Raw genomic sequence first — 19,381 nt, forward strand, 5'->3', positions numbered from 1 at the left:
TGCCTGTACTTTAATATCCACCTTGAATCTCACAGAGACATTTCCAGCACACGAAAGATCATGTACAGTATTTCACTCTGGCTTCTGGTTGCACTCTTATGATGTCAGAGTCACATATTTACACTGGCTGCAGAGCTTGCCTGTTCCAAGAGCACCACAGAAACTCGTCACAGGAAGCTGCTCTGACGCCACTGCAGTGTCCCCTTAGAACCAGCACTCTGCTGGGAGTTTTCTAAGCTTTCAGTTAACTGAAAATAGCATTTTGCTGGTCACTGGCAGGGAGTTAAACAAGGTTACTGAAGTATTTCAAGGTTCATTAAGTTACAGGGACACATAGTGGAAGAACTTAACTGGCAAGGCTGTAACACTGGATTATAGAACAATTCCCTCCACTGCAAATCCTGACTCCTTCCAAAGAGTTTTACAATAGCCACAAACCACCTTTCACTATTTCCTGGTTTCTTACTGCATTTATTTCTGGTTTTGGACCCAGACAGACAAACTTGAGATGCAAAGTTAAAAACAGTCTAATCTTAACAGCAAAAGAACAAGGGTCTGCTTGCACTAACTCCAATTATTATAATTATAATATATTTATATTATATATAATTATATATATATTTTATATATATATATATTATAATTATAATATAATATAATTATTTCACACTGGACTGAAAGTTTACAGCAACTTGAGTTGCTGTAAACTTCTAAGAAGCAGTGGATGTGAATCTCAAAACAAGCGTCTCTACCAGGAGCTCCTCTTCCCTTGGCTTTTAGATAACCTGGTCTGGAAGTTATTGATTACAGAATTTCCCTGCCCCACTCAAGGGACATCATTTAGGGGGAGTCATGCATAAAAAGAGAGGTTGTCCAAAGAGATTACTGATGTGAAATAAATTCTACAACTGCACTCACTTTTTTAAAACAAACAAGAATTGTGATTTTTTTTTTTTTTTGAGAAACTGCACATGCTAACTAAAACTCATTCTGCCTCATACTCTGTTTTAACTACTTTCCTCATAATTGTTCTCTGAGCAATGGTCCCAGGAACTCTCACAATTAACTTTGCAAACTTTCTTTATACTCCAAAAACTCCAAATACCGAAATTGCTCCAAGCAGTCTCACCCTAGAGGTGGTATTGGTAGTGATGAAGAGATCTCATGATATCTAATTATGCATGTACATTTGCTGTGGTGTTTTCAGACTTCTTTTGACTGACTCTTTATGATATTTTGGAACTTGTACTTCTGGCCAAACTAAGGTGAAGAAATAAAAAAAGAGAATATTGCATCATCAAGCTACAGTTCACATTTCTGGACAGTAGTTTAATTTCTTTCATCAAAGATGATAGAGAACATTAAAGCAATGAGAAATACAGTTCTCATCCAAAAAATGCCAATAATAAGTTTCATCCTAATTCTCTTGCTCCCCATCCCTTGTAGTGCAGGCTTTTAATGACTACATATAAAGACACAAATTGCCAAGAGTCCATCTGCATCAATCCTTGTTCCCAAGGTGACAACTACAGCCAGCCAGGACAGTCTAATACTGTGTTTCATATTTGGACACCACAGAGAGGGGGGAAAAGGCTGTTCTAAAGTGCTTCAACCCCACCTTCTATGAGAATCTAGAGCACCCCAAGGTCAGCCACTACACTGCAGCTACACAAGGTATCAAACCAAGCATCTTTACTTTATCTGATGGTTGGCAGGGAACTGTCTGAGTTCTGGTTATCTTTGCTGAACTTTTGAAAGTGCTTATGCACACTTATACCCAGAAGAGGTCACAGAAACCTGTGGTTTTGTCTTGGGTCCTTGCAAGCTGAAATGACTCAGCAGTGTAAAAAGTACACTGGCAAACTTCACCCACCAGAACCAGAGCAGCAGGGAGTGCCTGCTCTAGAGGTGATAAGGCAGAAGGATTGGAACAGATTCACACACCAGTTAAAGGCCTCTGAGTGGATGGTTTAAAAGCCCAGGTAATAATGTGCTCACAATTCAGATTTTGCAAGAAAAGCCAGCAGCAGAACATAAAAAATTAGTTTTGATGAAGCTCTGTATAAGCTTTGTGCAATTACCAAATAGAGTGAGTGCCTCCACAGCTCCTGCCTTACAACTGAACCAACGTTATCATCAATTTGCTTACAATTACTTTCTTGATACAAGAAAGTGATTTTCATGTACTTATATCTGCTCTCAGAAGGAAGAGAAAATGGTTTGTGAAGTTCCCATTAGCCTAGAAAAGCAGAAACATCTGCTGGGAGCTCTAAGAGGCTCATTGGGGTCACTTACCCAGCACCACAGGCCACAGCTGGTCACCCCTGCCTTTGGCAGCACTCAAGGTGTGCCTTCAAGAAAGGAGGGGGCAACTGGACCACACAAGAGTCCTTGCAAGGTTTCTGTATTTATAAAAAAAACCCAAAAACCTGAGGATAAGAAACCCACCTATGCTGATTCCTCCCTTTATAAACCTACAAACTGTATCAGTGCTCAAATCATTAATCCTTTGGTACAGTACCTGGCTGAAGTGGGATTTTAACAAGCAAGACACAAAACTAAGGTTGAGTCACCTCCGTGTGCTGGGGCTGTGGCACCATCTAGAGGATTCGAGCTGGAAATTCCTCACACCATGGGCAAGAGAATGGGAAACTGCACTCAAAACTCACAGGGGAAAAAAGCCACCAAAAAATATTTATGATATTTAGATGCATGGAGGTAACAGAAGAGAATAAGAAAATCTTCTCAGCAGTCAGAGATATTTCCCAATCTCCTCCACTCCATGCCAGGCTTGCTACAAGATGTTTTTCTTGTGAAGAAAGACAAGTGCTTCCCTAGAGTTGTGTTGATAACCTAGCAATAACTAACTTTATTCAGTTTTCTTTCATTTTCACCTTTTTATCTTAATAAAACTAAAGCCAAATTTCAAACAGGGAGAGGAAAGACGTTTTTAACAAAATAAGAGATAATGGGTTTTATTATATTTCCTACAAGGATGTGCTGACAGCTGATTGCTCACTGCAGAACTATCAAAAGAGGAGGAAATGGACAGGCACAGCCCTGGAGCCCCTGGACACCCCAAACATCACTTGCAGTACTTTCAGCTTGGCACACTCTTCCCCAATACCTTAATTTTGCTGCAGAAACAAAAGAACACTTTTGCTCTTGTAGCCTTCAGGGATTGCAAAGTTCAATCCCTGTTGCTTCTATAAAACTCTAAGTTAGTTTCCCAGATGCTGAAAGACTGGGAATTGAGACTATTCACAGTGTGACTACTCCACAGAGTTTGGAGTTTGTGGGCAAAATAATCCAAACTATTTTCTGTTCATTGCTGAATACGGGACTGACCAGCAGCTTGATTTACAGTGACAGCTCTACATTAAAAATTCAAACTTTTGTACACCTGAATACAATTTGTATCTGTCAGTATTGTGTCAAAATAATCATGTAATACCAAATAATCATTTCTGTATTAGATATTTATAAGGACTGTGGGCTAAGAATGGATTCTAAGCTTTCAGCTACTATGCCACATTATCTGCTTCTACCCAATTTCCTTGGAGACTCTTGGGATAGAAATAAAAACACAAAGGAAAAAAACTGAAAGACAAGCTGTCTGGTCATCAGCAGCATTACAGTTGGTCATGGCTGAGCTCATTCCACTTCACAGGCCAACAAAACTGAAAACTTCTGGAGATACCCTGCAGCACTGGCATAAGAGGTTGTGTAATACCTGGCAGACCTTTACAGTTAGTTGTAATCAAGATTATTCCTTATAAAAAGCAAATTTCTTCCTGAATTGAATTGATCTGTGCCATTTCATAATGGCTGGCAGCAAATAAGGATTGTTTACAGCACTTCAGTGCACCTCAAGTCCTTCAGTGTGCTTCACTCTCTTCCTGCCTCTTCCTTGTTACACAGGTTCAAGCAGCAAGGAATAAAAGCAAGTCTCATGTACTTACCAGCAAAATCCTCTTCCTAGTTTCCATGTAGAGAATTACATCTTCTATCAAAGCTTGAGGGGAGGAAAAAAAAAGGGAAAAGGCTAATAGTATTTTCTATCTTTCAGTGGACTGGTTTTTCCTCAGTCTTAACTATAAATGCAGAAATTAGTTTAAACAACAGTCAAATGCAGGCACCTGAAGTTTAAGCTTCTCACTTTTTACTTTACCAGCAAATACTTAAGCTTAATTGCACAGCTAAGCATTTGCAAGATTCCAGTCCTAGACTAAGAGGAATTTCTCCTTCTCAAGCATTATCACTTTGTTCCTAATACTGGCTTCACTACTCTATATTAAAAGAGTAACTACATTGTTTGGAATCTGAATCCTCAGCTCATTTTGAAGTAACCAAGAATGTATTTTAATTTCTGATACAAAGCCTATCTGCATGCCTGTAAAAGTCTGTGTGTTTCAGTCTTTCATGCTGAGCATAAATAATGCTTCCAAGAATAATCCTGCATCATGCTAGCTGTCATTTTGGCTCCAGTTCAGTATTTTCTGCAAAGCTGAGCTGATATTTTTATTGGTTTTAAAAAGACATATAGGCATCTTGCATCTGTGAGGGAAAGCAGTGGTCTTGAAATAAGCCTTGAAAATTAAGAAATAGCAACAGTGCAGCAAAGTAAATAGAAAATTTTGTCCTTCTCATTTTTCTAAATCCCTGGCATTGCCAGTCCAATCACTGAGGATGGGATCACCACTATCCCTTACAGTATGTGCTGACTTTAATTGCACTGTAATAGCAAGTCACTAACACCAACAGTAGGACCAGGTTTATACTGTATAATCTATAAGTTTTCATTTAAGAGCATCTACAGGCTGTATTAAAACAAAATTGCCCAGCAGATGTTCCAGGCAGATTCAATAATCACACACCGGTGCTTCCAATTGTTCAAAAAAATGAAAAACTATCTGTAAGTAAAGTCACTTCATTTCCAAAAATTCACACCTCCAGACTTCTCCCTGTCACTGAGCTGCAGAGGTGAAGCAATGCTCTGGCTAAGCTGGGCACATGTGCAACAGCTCACACATGCCAGGGTCAGCTCTAGGCACAGGGTCCTTGATTGCCTGCCACAGCATGGCATGGGAAGCTGGATTAACTCCTAAAATAGTAGCTTTTGAAATAAAGATACTGTTTTTCCTGATAATGTCTCCCTTTCCTCATAAACCAGGTTTTCAATTCAGCTTCACAGTTATCTGAACACGGCAACTTCAACACATGATTTATGCTGGCCCCTGCCAGTCTGAAACTTAATAAATGCCTGAAATAATATTGTTGCAATAGATAAGGCAATCCCACACAATGAAGTTATTTTCTCTCCAACATAGGGCCAGCAACTCCATTAAATTCTGTGCTGATACACAGTTGTGGTTTCAAATACAATCGTGTCATCAAAGAGTGCAGATACACAACTAGCTTGTTAACTTCTTCTTAAAATATCTACCTAAAAGAAAACACAAAAAGAAAAAAAGATGGTGCTGGTGGCTTCCCAAATTTGCCAACTCAAAAGCAGAGCAATTAAAAGCCACCTCAAGAACAAAAACCCAAGAAGCTTCATATACAACTTCAATAAAACTAATCACCTTCTCTTAAAAAGACAAATAATGGTCTTTTGAGCACATCAGTGCTATTTACTGAGAACAGAGAAAGATTCTTCATGTTTTGCACACAAAATTTGTTCCCTTACTGTTTTGGTGAAAGAGAACAAAAACATGTGGGTACATTATTTACAGCAGAGCATCCTAAAAGTGAAGAAGAGGTCTGGATTTCTTCTGAAGATGATTTACACAATTATCACAGTCCAGCAAGACTGGAAAGCTGCTGCAGCAAGCTGTGCTCTGCACACCCACACAGCACATAACATCTGGGGGCAAACAGAGAGCAGAGCAGGAAACACTTATGTGCAGGGAAAAGACAGAGGCTTATTTCTAACAGCAGGATCTCAACTTCTATCTTTGGGATTTAGTCGGTATCAGCCTCAGCTTTACATAAACTAACTGGAAAACCTCTCTGCCAGGACAACTAAGGCAGCTTGGGTTGGTCTTACCTCACACCTCAGAGTCCCTCAGCAGAGCCCAGCCACAAACTGGTCCCATCCAAACCCACACCAAGAGCCCTGGGCCCCTCAAGGGCACTAATTAATAACCCAGCCCAGCCCAGCCCAGCCCAATCCAGCCCAACCCAGCCCAACCCAGCCCAGCCCAGCCCAGCCCAGCGCCACCTGGGCTGCCCCCGTCTCTGGGCTCTATTGGGCCCCACTACCCCTCAGGGTCTGTCCTGGCTGCTCCTGGCCATGAGTTGTTGGTCCCAGGGTGTCACTTGGACATGGCATTGGAGATGGGTCCACCCAACAATGGGACAGGGAATGGGGTCATGGGGGACAGAAGGCAGAGCCCCAGGGCTCCTCTCGAGCATGGCAACCCTGAAGCCTCCTCGCAGATCCATGGGTCATCCTTGCAGGACACTGTGGTGTCCTCTTGTGTCCCCTCTCCTCACAAAAGCCCATGGAGGTGGTGTCACAAGAGCTGTAATGAGCACCAGGGGTAAAACATCCTGTGCCCTCTCCAAGGATCCCCCTTGGTAGCAGCACTGAGCACAGTAACTCCTGAGCACAAAGCTGCACAGTGTGATCTCCTAACACATCCACCCACTACCATCCATGAAGGTGCTGTGAATTTCAACACCTGTGTCATCTGAAGACACAAACATTTGGTTTGTGGCCATTCCTTGGAGCTCTTCATGTGATGTAGTTTTTCATTCAAGTTAATGGAAAGCAGGAACATGGGAAAGCAGAGCCTTGATGTAAGTATTCACTGAAGAAATAAGTACGAGTATCATAATCTTCATGTAATTTAAGGAGTTCCATACTGTTACCTATCCCCCTTGTTTAACTAAACTGTTTACCTCAGAACCAGATCTTGAACATCTCATTATAGAGAGGGAAAATGTGTGGCACTGTGCCATTGCTTTTACAGGCACTCTTTGTCCAAAATTCTTCATATACACAAAAACAATCACTAGCAATTCACTTCCTCTTCCTCTGAAAAGTTATGATAGAACAAAAACACCAGACAATAATATCTACTAAATGGTGTTGATCTTCCACTGTGGGAGCCATCCCTTGGCCCTGCTAAATATTCACAACTTATTTAAATTGTGTGTTGTTGTTGTAGGAGGAAGACCAAGTTTCCCATCAGGCCAGCTTTGGCTTTGATCCCACAGATTCTCAGACAAAAGTGTAACTGGTCACAGAATCACTTTTCAGAAGTCAGGTTTCACAGGTTAATCTCTTTAAATTTTTCATTTACAAAGCAGAAAGCTTTGTGCAATTCACTTTGCCCATAATTTAGCTGACCTCCATCACTTTTACAAACCCCAAAAAATCTGTTGTGCCACCAGCAGTTTAGCAATGGGAGGCAACAACACCAAGAAGGAAACCTAAATGTTATTTAGTCTTTGTAAACTGGGAACAATTTCATATCTATGTCTGGGCATTTTAAGTAAAATGTGCCTTTGTTCACAGAAGAGATGATGCAGATCAAGAGGGAAGCATGCACCCTGGCAAATGGAAACTGAAAAGCTGCTTTGTGCCTGCACTTGCTCATGTCAAGATATGGCTGTTCAGTAAGGTGAAATGCAGTCTGGTTTCAGAATGAGCACAGTTTCAGCCATTTCTGTATTCTGTTGCAGTAAATAGAATGTCTTGATCCAATGAACACTTGGAATAAGCTGCAGATGAGGAGGGAACAAAATCCAGCACTTAGATAATACAAATGATCTTTTTTGAGCTTGCAGGCTGATACATTTCTCAAGGCAAAATGACCACTGTAATTTAACAGAAAAAATAACCCTATTTTCTTATGTTCTGTTACTTGGAACTGTTTCCTTCTTGGCACAATATTGGTCATGTGTGCCTTCCCACTCAGGTGTAGAGCTGCAGTCCATCTTTACCTGGGATTGTGCTATTTTATTGAGGCAAAGCTCAGGTGCAGCTGTGCAGAGATAAGACAATAACGTGCTGCTTACAAAGGCTGGTTTGGATTCTCTCTGTCTCAATTTTCATTCACAAAGTAGGAAATACATTCCACTTTTTCACACATTAAACTGTTCACAGCAAGGTATCAGGTGCCCTCATGTTCTAAACTTCATCATCCTGAAAACTGTAGAACATGTGACCCAAGTGGAGCCAATGGACAAGACTAGTGCAGGAATTTTGGGTTTAGTTGATCATTTGGAAATGTTTCAACACCAGGTGCCAGATGTGAATACAAGAGAGTCTGTAGCTGTGAGGTGGCATTCAAGGTACCAAGGATTCCACAAACAAAACCTCAAAGTGTGTAGTCAAAAGTTTTTGTTAGATCTCAGATTAAACAAAAGTAGCACTGATCCAGCTAATTACTTCAAGCCTTTCTGTAGAAAATTTAATATCATTTCTATTGAAACCTTTCAAACAAGTTTATAATTTTAATCATAGTAAAAATAGTCCAACCAGTGGTACAGAAGTGTGGTTCCCTGAATAGATGAGACCCTCTGTTCTACACTAACAGCTGTCTTTTACTAAGATTTTTTTTTTTTTTGTAACAGTGTAGGTGTAACACTGTGCAGGTGAACAAGCAAATGAAAGATTCCTGATACAAACATTGCCTGTTATTAGATTTAATGCTCAAAGTAGATTTGTTCATTGAAACACTGCTCAGTGTAACTTGTTTATTCAGAAAATCTCATAAACTGCTGTCTCCCTCAGCTGAGAAGGATCACAACACAGCACTTCTAATGAAGGATTTATTTGCCTTTCTCTAATTTGGGTGACAAACAAAAGAGAATTTGTCCTAAAGTAAGCATAACTCAGCTTTAATCTACAGATGTCACTAGTGTCAACTCATTTTCATGTAGTGATTAGACCTTGGAGGATCATTTGACATTTACCATTTTCATTGGAAGTGCTGTATTTGTTGAAGCAATCATTTAGACACAAGGTCATATAAACCTGACACTAATTCATTGCTGCTTTTAAGTGACTCACTGTTTAATGCTGTGATTATATAGATATTCTTATGCTAATGCAGTGCTTGGGAACACCTGTTTGTTTCCATAAAACATCAATTTCAATCTCAGTGCAATAAACATAAGACACAAAGGATCTAGTGGGTCATTCTGTGCACTTTCCTACACTACACAATTCAGAATTATTTTTCAAGTGCTGACACAGATTTTACATAATTCAAACAATTAAGGAAGTTGTAATCTCAGGTGGTTCTTTTATTTCTTTTACTCCTTTGCCTCTAATTCTTTACCTGGCATCCCCTATTTTTGCATGTTTGTTCTCTTTTCATAATCAGACTCTTCAATTTAAGTCATATTATTCTGGTTTTATATTCCTATCCTGTACATCTGGAAGACACAATACAAATGTATGCAAAGAGAAAACTGCCTTGCCAGCTTGTAATCTACTGTCTTTGTTACTAGGTCAAATAAATTTTTTATTAGTGAAACAAGCTTGTTAATGCTAAATAGTTTTACACTTGTAGGATTACTGTGAAGCCTGGTTTTAGTTTCACCCAGTAGCCTATTAATATAAAAAGATGATTAGACAAATAATTGATAAACAATGATTCATTAATCATCATGAATTAATCTTGACTTATGTGGTCATATTTTAATAGCTGGGATCAATACACTGTGAACCACCAATTGTCAATATTTGGCCACTGATTGGAAGGGATTGTTCTAAGGGTGCTTTTCCTTGCCAAGTGCAAACACACCACGTCTGCCCTTTGATTGCTCTTGGTATTTCCCTGGGAATGTGTAATTTCTATCCCTGCATGTGCCAAGTGCTACAGAGAAAGTGTGGGTTAGATTCTTGCAGCCAAGCTACAAACTCACCACGTTTCAAATGGTGAAGCACCTGAACTGGTTAAGTACAGCAGAATGGAATTTGACAGGATTAAAGAGCCTGATTAGGATCTTTCAGAAGTTTCACTAAGGCATTCAATGTCTAATTTCCACTGATTCATATAAATTAAACTGTAAAACATATAGATACCTGAAATAAACACAACTCCTTTCTGCTACAAAACAGGAAAAAACATAGTGTTGATTTCCCACTTAGGATCTGCTGTATTTGAAGAATATTCAGCTTAACTGAATGATTATTAGAAAATTATTTGTTTGCAGATATTTCAATAAATACAACTCTTGATAAGTCTACAACAGCTTAGTATTCAGATGTTCTTCATCAGCTCCCCATGAAAGCAAGGAGCACAGCAAAAGGTATTGATCCTCAGAATGATCTAACCTGTTTTAGGATCAGATCAAAGAAACACAAAATTATGGTTACTCCAGTCAATATCTCTGTTAGAACAAGAGTAGAATTGTAGGTCCTTTAGAATTACTTTTATTCTTCAGAAATACAACTACCACAGAAAATGCATTTTGAAAATAAGTATATGAAAATACAACCATATATTCACCACATGTCTGGATTTTAACAACAGAGAGTTTAGAGTAGTCAAGCTTGGAGACAACCAAACAAGTCTAGATCTGAATAATACTCTGGTTTCCAAGGGTTCTCACAAAGGAAAACTAGACAAATATACCTCTCAAGTAGTGAAATGTGCAAATCCATTTGAGCTCCAAACAGATGCAAAAAACCTTTTTTTTTTTTTTTTTTTTTTAAACTATCATTATTTTTCTTTGGTGTGCTCTCATGGTTTCCTCATCCTGGGTGGGATCTGGGTCACAGATGTGCAGTGTTATCACTGCATGGTAACTGCAACTACTTTCCTTAAAACAACCTGTTTCTCATTCCTGTTAAATACAAACAAATGTTACTTTTTGAGTTGTGTCTCTAAAACAGGAAGCAAGGTGGGGGATGAACCATGGTGAAGCTGTGGCCAGTGACCAGTACAAGGTGGATCAGGCAAAGTGGGAGTGACTGGTTTGGGCTGAGGACCAGCAGACTGGGACACCAGTGGTATGCACAGAAGGCAAAGAGAACAGAAAGGAAGCTCTGGGGATCTCCTCAGCTCCCAAAGTCCTGATCCCAGAGGAGAGGTGCTACAGTAGGTGTGTGGCACCTCCCCTCCCTGGAATTGTCTATCATGTTGCTATGAAACCAGTGTGTGTGACAGAAGTCTGGCACTGTCCTTAAATGTTCACATCAGTCAGCAGCTGAAACAAAGGTTAATTTTTTGGTTTAGTTTCTATTTTGGAGTATAAACCTAATGCATGTTTTAAATCATATTTTTTGCTCATTCATTTGAACAGATGCACTTGATTCTCATTTTGCATTTGCCCTTCACTTATTTTTAGAGGTGACTTTTTGACGAGCAACGATTAAAGCACTCTGACCTGAATGTAAGTGGTGTAAAATGTGAAGCCTTTTTGCTAAAGGGAGATCAGTTGTTCAAAGGCTCAATTGTATTTTACTTACTAGAAGGTGGCAAATGAACCACCTGTGATTTATATTAAGTGGCTTTTGGATAAAAATGACAATACAGGAGTGCAGCTTCTTAACTCTTCAAAGCAGATATGGCCCTTCTAAATTCACTGGATACTTTCATGAAATGTTTCATTTAAAATAGATAATGTGAAATAGCTTCCAACTGAATTGTTTCCAAAACTTCCCCAGGCTTTTAGAATTAGTAGGCGAAATCTGGCATGCTCAGAATTTATTCATAGTAGAAGTCTATTCAAATCTTTTCTGCTTTTTTAGTGTCTAAATGGGGTTCTCCATTTTGAATAAACTAGTTAGTGAACTGAAAGAAGTTCTCTGCACCTGCAAAAGTGGCTGCAGATGTCAAAAGTTTTTTATTGTATCAAGTGTTGGCTTCCAGGTGCTTCTCTTGTGACTTTTTTTCATCTGGTTTGAATATCATTACAGATTCTTAAAAGCAAATCAGCTACTTACTAAGAGTTTAAATATAGTATAGTTAGGCTTTATACAGATTTTTTTATCAGTAATCTCAGGTTTTATACATAGTGCTTACATTTTCTAACTGTTTGAGATATACATATATATATATATTTGTAGATATATAGATTGATTCAAATGCCATTGCTTTTGTTTTTGTTTTATAAACAAAGAAAAAGTTTGAGAGGAGTAGATGAATAAAGGTTATTGATGAGGAAGCAAGATAAAATATTTTAAGTAAACATTTTTATATCTTTTTCCAGCTAAGAGATAGTTCCTGCTTGTCAGAACATTTGTGATTAGTTCTCCTATGGTAATATCTTTAGAGACAGTGATGTGGTTCTACTTGTTGAGCCAATATTACCTGTTGATATCTAATATCAAACATACACTAAGTAATTTTACATAAAGTGTAACTGTCATGACTGAAAGGTTTCTAATGCAGAGCTCCCAGCTGTGGTAGTTTCAGTTTGTATTAGGAAAATCCTAATGCATATATCCAAATATTGTTTGTGTATCTTGATATTCAGAAAAGCAGTGGAAAAGCAAAATGCTTTTAATTCTCTTTAATGGATAGTCAAACTATTCTTGAATTAAATAATCCCCTCTACAATTCTTACATCTGTTTGAGGAAAAATCAAAGCTCCTGGGAAGTTGTAGATCACGTGTATACACACATCTCTAAATGTGTCCCTACAAACCACAGCAACAACAATTACACAAACCAAAGGACACAAGTGACATCCATGGCAGTAATAATGATGGACTGGATATGAGCTTTGCATCTGAGGATGGGCAGAACATCCAGTCATACTTGTTCTATAAATCAATCACCTCAGGTTATGTATATTAGATAAGAATTTTATCAATTACTTTAAAGCTTCAGATTGCCTTCAGTTCTTTGCAAGAAAGGTTTTTTTACCGTGTATAGGAAGGAAGAACACCAAATATGTGAGGTGGCTATGAGGATGAAAGGAAAAATGAATCTGTTGAATACTGCTCAGGGAGCTTTGCTGTACATCACATGAATTGTGGCTGGGTTATGAAACTGATAAATCACTGAAAGTCTCGGTGGAGACGGAGTCAGCAATTTCCTATTAGGACCATGCTATGCATCACTCAAAACTTACACAAAGGGGAGTATCAAAGTCTGGTGCTATTTTTTTTTTTTTGAAATTCGAGTGTTTGCTCTGGCTTAGCAGAGCAGTTTGGAAAAGCTGTGTTTCACTGGACAGTCTGGGAGAGTTGGTCCTGCTCCTGGGAGCTGCAGGTTCCTGAGCATTGAGATCTCAAAGGCTGGCAGACAAATCGCAGTGTGGGCAGTGGGGACCACAGGAGGTTCAGCACCAGTGCAGAGTGAGAAGAACACAAGGCCACAGAAACCCAGTGTGATGGAAACTCAGCCCACCAATCCAGCTGGACTGGACTATCCAGATTTTTAAGGATATGTAAATCAACAGGACACAGTGGCACTTACTGTAGTCATGGCTCTACCAGAAGAATTTCTCACCACTGGAGGGAGTTTTCATTGTGCACTGGAAAATAACCATTTTGAGTTATTTGCAATGAAGCAATATATTGGCATGAGGCAACGCTTTAAAAAAATAAGATTTATTTGTTATCTTCTCTGATTCTATTGTGATAATTTTAAAAATTCAACCTGCATTATGATGCATTCATTTATTCTACTAATATCTTGGCACATCAAACGCCTACCAAATCAAAGCCCAGATTTTTCATTCCAGCACATACCTAAAACTGCTGCTGAATTCCAACTATTATTAATGTGTATTTGGGCCTAATGGTTTTGTTTCTGTGATTTTTTTCTAGCATCATTCAATTCAGTGGAGGTTTCACTGTGTGAATTCAGGAAACTGGCAGAATTAAAGTCCCTGTTACACTTTTCTGTTGTCAAAAATAATATTGCTGTTGCAATTTCCAGAATCACTGAAAAATGTCCTTCAGCCCCAAGAACACAGTAGTGCCTTGCACAGAGAAAAGCTCAGTGTCTGACAATGTCCTTTCATTTTTGTCTGTCTGATACATGTGTTTGTTCCCTTTACAGACTTTAATCCAATATTTATTAAGCAGCTGATGATTGCTGTAGCTTGATAAAGCCCTCAAAAAGACTCTTTAGCCAGATCATTAAAATTAAACACATATTAAATCAATCTTACTGAAAAGTGGTCTTTATGTGGAAAAATGGCCTTAAGCAGATGCGTGGAGTTCTCCAAGGGTCAGACACTGCTCACAAATGAGTTTCTTTCCCTGTTCCTATGAGAGGTGTAGATGCAGATAAGAGGGCAAAGTTTGGCCCCTTTATAATGATGTGTGTGGCAACAAAGGCTCTGCAAACACATGGGCTCAGCTGTGCTGCTGCCAGCTCCTCTTGCAGGGCCAGCTCTAGTTTCCTTGAAAGCACTGCAGCATTATACAATTTTGGCAACATCTTCACTGGGGAGCAGAAATTGAAATACTCCATTTCATTCCCTGGTAATTTGTTCCTATTCTCTGTTAGCAAAAGCAAGCTGAACACGTGTAAACTTCTCATTTAGGTCTTTCAGTGGAAAATGGAAGTAACAATAGTCAAGTCTCTAACAGTCCCAGTGGAAAGCCTTACTCAGCACATTGATGTGAACAAAGGTGACCCCCTGAAAAGGAATGGGATTGTCCAGACAAAATACAGGGAAATAAATTTGTAAGTTATTTGAACCCCATTAAAATGTTACACCAAGTCATTTAAGCTGTCATTTCTGTCAACCAGCAGAGACTTTAATAGCTAACAATTAACTGTGGAAGACATTGAGGAAAAAGTAGCATGAAAGAGATTATTTTCATAGATGAACATTTTATCAAGGGAATGTTGAGAATGTCAGGAATGGCTGTCGTTCATTGAACAGCAGTGCCAGGGTTGAGCTGGAACATGTCAGTAAGGCAACCTGCCAAGGAACAAATAATGTCACTGTCATGCACTTAGGGTCCTCAAAAAAAACTAAACCAGAACGTTCATGGAGAGCTTTAGAAATAAAGCATCTTGGACTTTCCTTAACATATTTTTCAAAATGCACAGTCCCTTGTGGGATGACAGCTGACTTAGTCAAGGCAGTTGTTCTTTCTCGTTGTATTTTCCTCATCTGCCAGTTAAATATTTTTAAATATTTCAACATTCACTGCACTTGGTCTTCTGTGAAGTTGTCTGGATTTTTAGACATACAGTCATCATTTAATCCACTTTACTCAATGCATATAGAAGTATCAAATGGTGCCTTTTCCAGATATACTTTCAACATTTATGTAGATCTGTGGTCTTAAGTTTGCACATCATTTGACTGAAGTAACAATGGGACACAATAAGAGTGATTCACAAACTCTGCAAGTGATAAAGCATTGGTCAGATAATGAACTGCTAATTATTTTTCACTTGAGCAGATGTGCAGGAATATATATTTTGTCTCTACATTTGTATTTGTCAGGTCTGGCAAGGGCATTCTTGTGACAGAATCCTTAGAAGAGAATGTAATGGTGAGAAAGGTGGAATTAAAAGATTAAGTCAAAATGGACTCAAGTGGACTGTAGTCATTAACAACGTTCCCAGTTCATCTAGGAAGAATTAAGATGTTAAATATGAAATTCCCCTACTGCCAATGAATGAATCATCCATCAGTCTGTGTCCTTGGTCATGTATTAATTGTACTTGCCAACACAATTTCAGTGAGAAGTTCCTCAGGTTTACTGATGACACAAGGCTTTGCAGACAGCAGTATTACCTGTACGATGGGCATATACAGATGTATATCTATACATAAAGCAGATTAATGTAAACTTCCTGAGATTTGCTGTATCTCACTGGTTTCTCTGAAGAAAATACCTGATGGAAAGTCTTAATAATAATGAATTCAGAAAGGGCAGATTGAGAAAATATCAAAAACTATTGAAAATGCAGTTCAGAATTAATCTTATTTTTAAGAGATATGTAGTTAATTTAGGAAATAAACAGTGGCAGCAGCACTTTAAAAACTAGAGGGTTTCTCTAGGTAGAACAATCAACCCCAGCTCCACTATCTCAACTTAGCAGGACTCAACTTCTAGGGTGGACCCACTGAAAAAGCCACAATTTTCCTGAATACTCATGTCATCCTTTTAACTATGTTTTTGTATTTAAGTTCCAATCTAGAGATTATCTAGGAGATAATTCCCTTATTGATTTTTTTTCAATTCTCTGGCAGCTAAATTAGAACAGCCAGGAGAATTCCAAGTTTGTGTTCTTTTTGCCTGGCACCTGAACAAATTAAATCTCTCCATTTGGAGAAAAATTAGATCATAACAACAAGCTTCACTGCAGGACTTCACAGTATCCATGGGAGAAAGGAAGACTGATGCCTGGAGAGAAAGCCTAGCATGTCCTAAGTTAATTAAGCATAACAGCAGACATACATCGTGTATTTGTTCAGATCATGGCACTGATTTGAAACTCTCTGAATTTCAGGACATTCACCTTTGGGGAAACAGTGGGACTAGAAACAGACCCCTGTAAAAAAAATGCAGCAACTAGCAGGGAAGTAAAAACCATAGGGAGATCAGATGATTCCTTGAGCTTTGCAGACAATTTGAGAGAAAAAAAGGTTAATTCTCCTTCAGGATGCAACCGAGCAGAAAATCAGCCAGTCCAAACACACTCAATTTTTGCCATCTGTGCAAATCATCCTTAAATAATAAAGAAAGCACTCTGAATTTACTTTTTTAAAGAGGTTTCAACTGTTACATTGACCAGGATGCACTATTTTTAAGAGCAACATTGATTAAAGTCAAAATTCTCCAAAGAGAGTGAATAACAAGAGAGGGTGTGTGGATTGTGCTTGCCCATTTCTGCTTCAGACAGCTGCAGCTCTCAGCTCTGCAGCTTGTTTTGGGTGCTGCTGTGGTAAGGAATATTCTCTTTTTTTCTAAAATTGTATGCCTGCCTTTGACCTGAGCACCCTTCTCATTGCCCTGCAATCATCTGCCCCATTGATTTCGGTGAAATTGTTTCTATCTAAAGCAATTAAAATAATGCAGGAAAGATATATCACCTTGAGTCTAAGCCAGCTGCTTCAGGAAGAACATCCTGACATCCCTCCACTGCCTTGTTTTAAAAGATACTGTGCAAAGCAACAATTGCACTGGACCACTTGGGGAAGATGGGCACTCAGCATGAGTTACCAGGTGGCAATAGGTGAACAAAGGATTGTTCAAAGGCCATGATTGCAAGCAGCAAAGTAGGTGAGCAGAGGTCCAGGCTAAGAAAGTTTACTGTAATAAAATTCATAATTATTTTTTTTAAATAGCATTCAATGGCACTTTGCATTTTCAAAGCACTGTAGGAATAAGGGGAAGAATGTTGTACTGAAGCATCTCAGATATCACAGAAAGAGAAGCAAAGGTTCAGCTTTTTTTGGTATTTATATAAATATATACATATACACACAAACTCCACAACTCAGTCAATGAAGATGACTGCAAAGAAGGGCAAGGGATGCATCCATTAGCACCACTGAAACTATGGAAAAGTGACTTTTCAAACACAGAAAGAAAACTCTAGAATCCAGTAAATGATTCCTATGTATTTATTGGACAAACCCATCTGTTTGTCAAACCTGTTGCTAATTTTGCCCAAGGCTACCTCAGATTCTTGTCCCAAGAGCTGTGCCTGCTTCTTGCACATTAAACCACAGCTCCTACCGTGCAACTCTTCCTGCTGAACTAAGTACTTAAACATATTCTTCTGCTAAAGTAGGCTGGAAACCTCCTGGCCACCCCCTAATGAGGATTTCTGAGCTATGAATGGCTTGAAGTATCTCACTGTCTGGTTCAGGCTAAACCCCAGAGCAGTACAGTCAAATAGAGATAATAAATAATAATAAGACATTTAAATTTGTAACAAAGCTGTACCATTTCTATAAGGAAGTTTTCCTTTCATGTGAGAAAAGCTGTGAGTTTCCTTCTAATATGCCAAAGAGTGATTTATAAGTAAGAATGCCCATCAGTAAAATTATTTTTCTCCACAAAAAAATCCCACAGCTGTACGATCACAGCTCAATATTGGCCAACTTCAGGGTTGCCAGCACATGTGTCTTAACTTGGAGAAGAAACTGGAAAAGCTTTTATCTCTAAGCAAGTGAAAGAATGGAGATAGATGCAAAAGGGGAAGTTGCTGCTGGTTAAGCAAAGATTTTGTTGTTTTATTTTAATTTGTTAAAGTGAGTTTATAGCTAAACAGTAATCCAGATTAAAAGAGTCCTTTTTTTTTTTTTTTTTCTGATTTCCACTATCTTAACAATTCCAGATTTTTGTTAATTGTAGACTCTTCTAAGGGGCCTTTCCCAGTGTGGCGTTCCGGGAGCATTCCCAATATCTTGCCATAGTCCATCTCACATGACAAACCCATCCTTGGCCTTAGGGGCTGACAGTCTGCAAGGCCAGTTTTCTTCCTTTTACTAAATGTAATTATTCTCCATTCATACATGATTTATTTTCCCCTTGTGTGTTCCACTTTGGAAGAATGTCAGAAATAAAACAAAGTCTCATGGTTCAGCAAACCACAAAACAGGAGAAGTTATAGTCAGGAAAATTTAGTACCTACAAAATATGAGTGCATTTTTTCAATCAGTTTTAGTCCTGTCCTTGAGGAAACAGCAACTACAGACAATTTCTACTTATTTACCTGACTGCAATCCATTAATAAGAGCTCTGTAACTCTCCCTTGCCTACCTGCAGTATAAGTTTCCCTAATTTGCTGCAGAGGTGCCCATGCAGAGATGCACTAATACAAGAAATTCCTGCCTAGCTGTAGGTTCCTTTCACAGACAGGATTTGAAAAAGGTTGTGGGTTTAGAAAGGGCAGCTGTGATGCCACTGGACTGCTGAAAACACTAAGCACTACTGATATACCAATTATTTGAGACATTTCATACATTGCATCCTCAGTGAAGTCAGCTCTAGGCAGCTAATGGATAGAGTTCTCTTTGCAAAATGAGGATGTTTTACCAGGTTTTGTGTACCTCCCACCCACAGTGTCTCAGCACATTTCACCTTCTGCTTTGGGTTAGAACATCAGAAAGCACATTTTAAAGACATCAGATCTTGTTTTCAGCAACTTCTAGTCAAGCTTTTCACCCATTTTCCCTCCCCTGCTGATGTTCTGTAAGATAAGGCATGAATTTTTTCCTATTGTCACAGTTTTATTACTCAGAAATTTATTTTTAAATGTTCCACTGATCACCATTTCCTGCTGAAGAAGGTAATGTTTACTTACACAATTTGCATTCAAAACACGCAGAGCTACAAGGGGAGAGGAATTTATTCACACACCTCATTACTTCCACCAGATTCCATGCTAGAAATTGCTCTGATTTGTGGTTCTTAGATTGAAAGTATCAAACCCCCCCAAAAAAATTCATAAAACCCTTTTGTGTGGAGGTAGCTTCCAGG

The sequence above is a fragment of the Serinus canaria genome, chromosome 11 (assembly GCF_022539315.1).
Source record: "Serinus canaria isolate serCan28SL12 chromosome 11, serCan2020, whole genome shotgun sequence".
Classification (NCBI taxonomy): Eukaryota; Metazoa; Chordata; class Aves; order Passeriformes; family Fringillidae; genus Serinus; species Serinus canaria.